We start from the raw sequence: 6,536 nt of genomic DNA on the forward strand, positions 1-6,536 counted from the left end.
AAGAAACATTTTTACAGTTGGTCCCTGAAGAGAGGATTAAGTTATACAAGGATGCTATTCAGTGACTAAAGCATACTGCTTTAAAGCTAAACCTGCATATAGTCAAACAGTTCCACTGACTTACCCCAGAAGAAATTCAGAGGGAAGTATGACCTTGAAAAAAAAAAAAGAAAAAAAAAAAAAAAGAAAAAGAAACATTGTAGAATTGTTAAATGAATGAATTGACCAAATTGTGTTTTTTTAAAAAAGGAAAGAACATGATGTGTGGCCAAGAATGGTGTCCCAAACTTGGAATTTGTTCATTTCACCCATCCAAGGGCACACACATAACAGTGAGTATTGAACACACACACACAGAGCACTGGGCTGTCTTTTTTTGCTGCGGTGCCCAGGGAGCGATTGGGGGTTAGGTGGCTTGCTTAAGAGCACCTCAGTTGTGGGTAATGAGAGTGGAAGAGAGAGCTGTTCATTCACTCCACCACCTACATTTCCTGCCAGTACTGAGATTCAAACCCACGACCTTTGGGTTACAAGGCCGACTCTCTAACCATCTCTCTAGACGTATAAGATATTAAACTGATATGAACAGATACTACGCTTGATCTTAGCCAAAAGGCAGAGAAGCGCTATCCTGCTGTATATGATGACATCTTTCTTAGGCTGACCATATGTCTCTGTTTTAGACCAGTAGAGGGCACTGCTCATTATTGCAGCCTTAAATTATAATTTCTGTACTGTTACTTCCGTACTAATATTGCCATTGAAAACTGGATCGGAATAGATGACCTTTAAGAATGAAGACCGGAGCATCATCATATCATCATTTACTAGAATTATTTGAGGAGAACCAGTGTTTTGTATTTTACTCTCAACAATCTTTGCAGTTCATAGGAATATGTTGACTACATTTACAGAATGTCAAAATACTAAGCCAGAATTGCCCCCCTTTCAAAATCATACTTGGAAAATTTGATGATGTATTAACCACAGAACCAGAAATGTCCCTTATATTAATTCAGAGATCTGGTCATCTTCTTGTGGAAATGGATGCAGCAACTAACCATATGAAATTGCAAATGACATATGCTGTTGATAATTTTTATTAGCCTTTCTACAACCCTTTTGAAAATACCATATATTTAGTCCAGAGTTATAGAAAATCACTGTCTGTCTAAACAACACACAATGATATTTTCATATCTTTATTGATCACCCTGTGTAGCTTGGGGTGTTTTTTCTTCCTATATCATTAATGCTTTACATTGCATAGAAAATCAGTTAATGGAAAGCGTCACGCTTTGTCTTGGTTTAAATATTTTTCCACCAATTTCCACAAAATTTTTTAGGTTAATCAGGTTGGATTCCTTTGGCCATATCTGTGGAAATTTGAAAATTTCAGTTAATTTCAAAATGGAGTTTTCCAGGCCTATGTTAATGAAAATGATAAAATCTTAAAAATCATAGAAACCTCATAGGAATTTCTGTTTCATGTGAATAATCAGCTCAGCAAAATATTTCATTTGGTTAGATATTGCTCTTATTTTAAGAGTAAAGCTTACTTCCATGATGAAATTACTTCCAAAATTGTCAAATCTGAATGATGTTAACAATTCAGCCTGAATCAATCAAAATGCATCATGAAAATGCCATGGAAAAGTCATTGAAATTTATTGGTCAAAAAGAAATAAAAAATCATGGTGTGTTTAATACATTGTGTGTAACATTACTAACAAAATTAATAGAATAAAATATAACAAACCAAAACTTCTATACTATCTTAGATGTTCATAAAGAAACTTTTCACAGTTATTCTATTGTGAACCTTTTTCTAAGAAAAAAGGAAGAAAAGGTTTACAATAAACCAAATAACAAAGGGCTTTTCATAAAACCTATATAGAAGTTATTATCACTCTAAAGGCATTTGATCTCTTTTGAGATATTTGATCTTTTTGATGTAGAAATCTTGGGAGGAATTAAGACTCAACAAGGGCAGCCCATCTACCTCTAGACTCAATATGGGTATTCCAAGGTAATGCACTTTTATACTGTAGGTACTATCAGCAGAATAAGAGCTTTGTGGCCTTAATGAGCTTGGCAGTTATGTATTAACCTCCAGTATGTACAGTGTTTATAATGGGGTCAGAATCACAATAATGTGTTGCCTAATGTCTGTGAGCTTTTCTTAAGCTAATTGTAGGGAATGAGACAGAGTCTGCTCTGCGCTGTGGTGACAGAGGGAGAAAAGGGTTTTGCGTGAGGTAGCCGTGCCATAGAATGACACTCCAGCAGACACCCGTGCTAATAGGTTTCATGTGGCTGCCCCTCCACCAGCTCTGAGAGGGATGTGTCACACATGAACTCCTTTAGCTGCTCACGCTGTCTCTCTCTCTTGCCACTCTACTCCATCACAGTCCCCTGTGCAATTCTCTGTGGGTTTGTGTGTGTGTGTGGGTTTGTGCTTGCATAAGTGTGCATGAATTTGAGTAAAAGGCTTTTACAAAGGTGGGGCGGAAGTGCACCACTGGTACAAGCTGGAATTTTGATCATACAATTTTAGCTTACGTATCTGTCTGCATTAGTGACTTTGTCTAACTAGTAATATATTATAGACCTTAATATGGGGTGATTTAGGATCCTAACTCTAGAATACATGAAGGGGGTCAAGTTGACCTCATGGAGGCCTCATATAAGTGACCTGTGCGCACTTCTAAAATTTTGACTCACTATTTGTCAAGTTTTGTCAATAATATTATTCTTTTTTTTCTTCTTCTTCTTTTTTTTTTTTTAAACTCCATTACTGAAAATTTTGGTTTGTGACTGTTACTCGTGATCCAAAGTCCACTTTGAGTAAGTGTGTCCAACTTTTGATTGGTACTGGTCTCATTTTTTCAAAAAGCAGCAGTAAAATCTGCCCAAAAGCCATGAACAGAAAAATTAAAACATTTTGTGTGAGATCTGCTGGTCCTGTCCACAGGATCATAGTGAAATAATCAGCAAAACTGCCAGCAAATGACTCACATATACTACATTCTTTTTTATTATTATTATTTATTTTATATGTAAAAAAAAAAAAAAAAAAAAAAAAAAAAATCATGTTTTGTTTTGAGTTTCTGTTGGTGACTTTCCCTTTGCTTTGTGACTGTTTTCCCGTATTTCCTAATTTGTCACCTTGTCTTTAAGAAAAAAAAAAAAAAAAAAAAATTCAGGGGGCATTTTTGTCAAATTAAATATGGTGCCAATCCCATCGAAATTCTGATAACACAAATATGCCATCAGTAAGTCTCAGTAATGCCATTATATGTATATATATTCTACAAATAGATATTAGGTACACATGAAAAATAAATGTTGTTATTGACTTAATGGAGCACATGCATGTTTCATTAAAGGTCAGAAAAGGAGGAATAATATGCTGTAGGTGCAGTATCATGTGTCTGGTTGCTTTGGAGTGTAGAAGGATGAGGGAAAGATGGGAATGGGGTTGAAAGGAGGGAATGAGTACTGCTAGAAACATGAATGGATTTGACCTCATAAAACCCTTGAAGCAGTCTCAGGTTTCTCATTAAGACTGAGTGAAGGGAATCATCAGCGCAATGGGACAGCAAAATCATCTTATTATTGAATGATCTATGCCAGTACACAGTTTAAGCATCTATATTAGAAGTAAATTTGATGATTTATATGTCATGATTACACAATGAGCTTATAATTGACCTTGGAGGAAACAAATTATTATTGATGCAGCACTGTATAAAAATCACCGAGAAGCCAATGGTGGGTATTCACGAGGTTAGCATAAAACCAGAGCTGGAATCTCTTGTTATTAATTATTCGCACTCAGGTTTACTGTGCCACTCTAAACACACAGAGCTGTTTGGTGACTCTGGCACATTGTGTTGTGATTGCTTGGGGGGAGGGGTGGTGATGGTGGGGGGGTGATACTGCCCAACAACAGACTCATTATTCCCAATTATGCCTCCCCTAACATCCATCATAAAGTCCTGTTGTAAAGCATGTGGAAGGCCCATTAAAGGGTGCTATTAAAGAAGTCCACATGGGGTTGATGGAGATGGAGTGTGGGCTGGGTAGTGGGGCTAAGGAACGCTAGCTAACGGTACCCTCTGGGCTCCTCTGGAAAGTTTTACTGCTCCTGTGTGGAGGATTGAGGTAGTAAGGCTGGCTTGAAGATCCACAGCACACCAGAGGCACAGTGGGCTGGATTTATGGCTCGATCAAGTTTAGTTTCATAATTAGGAACTCGGTCCTTGGAGTACTGAGATACTGTGCACATTCTAATATGTTCTGAATTATTCAGTGAGTCATCAGTTATTTTAGCTTTAAGGTGACGCCATTCCATAAGTTTGTGAAGCAGGCATGAGGGTTGTCTCATGGGGTAAGAAATATCTGTTTCATACAAGGTGCAGTGGAACCAGAATAACGGCCGCAAGCTTGTGTGGCGCATGAGCAGCGCATTTCTTTCGGCATGCATGTTAACAAAATTAGCGCATTCACACTGGGAGCAGGAGCAACGCGTGAGCATCAAGAAGGAACATCGCATGAGCAGCAGTGAAGCTAGGGTTTTGGTGCCAAGTCTATTTTTGCTGTGTTGCTCATGCTCAATTAAAGTGAAAGCACACTTTTGATAGACAAAATAAATATGATTTCACAGAAAAGGTGCTCAAAATGCACAGAATAAGCATGTCTAGTGTATTTTAACAAGTAATGGAGTATGTCAGAAAAAGAAAATGAATCAAAAATATTTATTAAAGAAGATTTTTATGACAACTACAAATGACCACTTAAAACATAGAAAAAGAAAAAAAAAAGTGAGAATTACACGCACATTATGAATACACAGTATATAGACCTACATTGAAAAAGCTTAATTGTCAGCCAATTTTATTACAAATATTCTACAATTTAAATATATAATGAATAAAAACAAAAACGTTGAGAGAACTTACCCATTGTTTGAAATGGTTCTTTTTTTCTCTGCCTTCAAGTAGGGAAATAGTATGTTCTATATCGAAGTATGACTGAAATGACGTGATCGGAGCGGTTTTCTTGTTTATAAATGACTAACTTCTAAAAACAATTTTTTTGTTGTCTTTGTAAAGATATGCTCACCTTATATGTAGTTTTGAAGCCGCTGCTTTGACGCTGTAGCTACAAACGCTTCCATTGTGACTCTCGTGAGTCTGCAGCTGCAGTGACAATGTAGTTACGCTAATGTGATGGTGACATGAAGCTCAAGCTTCCGGTGTGAAACGGCTGTAATGCATATTGTGTCTGTTATCCTTAGTGAAAACATATACTAAAATGTATTTGAGATACATTTATTTTGTGCTAAGTATACTACAAATACATTTACCTATTTATGTGCTAAATAAAAATACCCTACAATTGTACTTTTGGTATACTAAACTGGTAACTGGTATTCCAACTAAAATATATACTTAAGTATATTTGATTGTGCTAAAGTGGAACTATTGCAATTATACTTTAGGTACACTTTAAATATCTTGCATTTATAGACTGATATTATACAAAGATCATACAATCCTTATTAATAGTGATATTAAAACATTTTTTAGGCATAATATTAAGAAATGTGCATTGTGCATTGCAATAAAGAAAGACTCCAAATAAAGTTTAATTATAGATTTATATCAGTAAGTCTTAAGTGATATGTCAAAAAAAATGTTAATGGACTTGAAGTATACTTAGTATATATATATAAATTTTTTTTTTTTTTTTTTTACTATGGATCATATAAATGTACACATGTGATTTGTATAAGTACACGTGCCCTGTTCATACGTTTAGCATCGGTACAATTTCTAAATGTTTTTAAAGAAGTCTCTTACTCTTGTATGCTCACTGAGGCTGCATTTATTTGATCAAAATGCAGTAAAAACAGTAATATTGTGAAATAATATTACACTATTAAAATTATAAATGATTGAATTTGAATATATTTAAATTCTAATTTATTCCTGTAATGGCATTACCCCAGTCTTTAATGCCACATGATAATATGATGATTTGGTGTTCAAGAAACATTATTATTATTATCAACAGAGTTACATACTGTATCTTATTGTCTTTATCAGTGTTAAAACAGTTGTGCTGCTTAATATTTTTGTGGAAATTATGATACTTTTTTCAGGATTGTTTGATGAATATCTTCTGTAATATTTTGAATGCAAGGCTTTACTGCCACTTTTGGTCTGTTCCTAAAAAAAAAAAAAAAAAACTATACATTTCTTTCAAAAATTATAAATATATATTTGTACTGTGAGCAAAATAAACTTGCAGTAAGGATATTTCCAAGCATATGCAGTTGCTCTAGCCTCTCTGTGTTTGTGTTTGTTATTTTGGCTCTCTATTATGCTTCTAAAACCGCTTAGTTGGCTACCTGCTGTCCTCTTGCTGGGAATGTTTTGCTGTAACAGCCAAAGGTAGCACTCACCTGGCCTTCTCTTCCTGTGCACTGTCGCTTATGGTCTGATTAGACGTGAGACCTGTGATCTCAC

At 35.4% G+C, this 6,536-nt stretch overlaps 1 pseudogene; it reads right to left on the reverse strand.

Annotated features, from left to right (window-relative positions):
- Window positions 1–521: 521 nt before the first annotated feature.
- On the reverse strand, window positions 522–628 carry LOC127516868 (uncharacterized; annotated as a pseudogene).
- Between the last annotated feature and the right edge of the window lie 5,908 nt (window positions 629–6,536).

Source organism: Ctenopharyngodon idella, chromosome 7, assembly GCF_019924925.1.
Source record: "Ctenopharyngodon idella isolate HZGC_01 chromosome 7, HZGC01, whole genome shotgun sequence".
Classification (NCBI taxonomy): domain Eukaryota; kingdom Metazoa; phylum Chordata; class Actinopteri; order Cypriniformes; family Xenocyprididae; genus Ctenopharyngodon; species Ctenopharyngodon idella.